The sequence below is a fragment of the Microcebus murinus genome, chromosome 2 (genome assembly GCF_040939455.1).
Source record: "Microcebus murinus isolate Inina chromosome 2, M.murinus_Inina_mat1.0, whole genome shotgun sequence".
NCBI lineage: Eukaryota > Metazoa > Chordata > Mammalia > Primates > Cheirogaleidae > Microcebus > Microcebus murinus.
Genome location: NC_134105.1, coordinates 100,514,537 through 100,516,062, shown reverse-complemented (window position 1 = coordinate 100,516,062; position 1,526 = coordinate 100,514,537).

Sequence of the window (1,526 nt, the reverse complement as noted above, 5' to 3'; positions counted from 1 at the left end):
TGGTGTTTGTTTTTCCATTCTTGAGATACTTCACTTAGAATAATGATCTCCAATTCCATCCATATTGCTACGAAAGACATTAATTTATTCCTTGTTATGGCTGAGTAGTACTCCATGGCATGCATGCACGTGTATGTGTGTGTGTGTGCACATATACACACACTCTTACAGCCACACACACACACACACACACACACACACCCACCCCACATTTTGTTAATCCACTCACAAACTGATGGGCACTTGGGTTGATTCCAGATCTTTGCAACTGTGAGTTGTGCTGCAATAAACATTTGAGTGCAGGTGTCTTTTGATAAAATGACTTATTTTCCTTTGAGTAGATACCTTTGAGTAGTAATTTTCCTTTGAGTAGTAATCGGATTGCTGAATCGAATGGTAGGTCTCAACTTTTAGTTCTTTGAGAAATCTCCATACTGTTTTCCATAGAGGTTGTACTAATTTGCAGTCCCACCAACAGTGTATAAGCGTTCCTTTCTCTCTGCATCCATGCCAGCATCTATTGTTTCTGGACTTTTTAATAAAACCCATTCCAACAGGGATAAGGTAATATCTCATTGTGGGGTTTTTTTTTGTTTTTTTGTTTTTTTTTTTGAGGCAGAGTCTCGCTTTGTTGCCCAGGCTAGAGTGAGTGCCGTGGTGTCAGCCTAGCTTACAGCAACCTCAAACTCCTGGGCTCAAGCGATCCTCCTGCCTCAGCCTCCCGAGTAGCTGGGACTACAGGCATGCGCCACCATGCCCGGCTAATTTTTTGTATATATTTTTAGTTGGCCAATTAATTTCTTTCCATTTATAGTAGAGATGGGGTCTTGCTCTTGCTCAGGCTGGTTTCGAACTCCTGACCTCGAGCAATCTGCCCACCTCGGCCTCCCAGAGTGCTAGGATTACAGGCATGAGCCACCATGCCCGGCCTCATTGTGGTTTTAATTTGTGTTTCCCTGATGGTTAATGATGTTGAGCATTATTTCATATGTTTGTTGGCCATTTGTTTTCTGTTCATGTCTTTTGCCTACTTTTTAATGGGATTGTTTTTTTCTTGCTGATTTGTTTGAGTTCTTTCTAGATTCTGGATATTAGCCTTTTATTGGATGTATAGTTTGAAAATATTTTCTTCCATTCTGTAGGTTATCTATTTGCTCTGTTGATTATTTCCTTTGCCGTGAAGAAGCTTTTTAATTTAATCAGGTCCCATTTATTTATTACCTGCATTTTATGGGAGGAAACTGAAGTGCAGAGAAGTTAAGTAACTTAAGGTCACACAGGAAGTAGCAGGATTCACACTGACAGTCTAACTCTAGAATCAAGCTCTTAAACATATACAATTCTGCCTGCTGATTGCTCAAATGGATTAATTATATGATGAATTCCTTACAGAGGGGACTATATCTCCCATTTTTTCTCTTGAGATCCCCATAACAGGTTTTAGAAAGTCTTATCAACTGCCTGGAGTTTTCTGGTCCTCATTAAGCCTCCTTTTTTTTTTTGAGACAGTCTCGCTTTATTGCCCA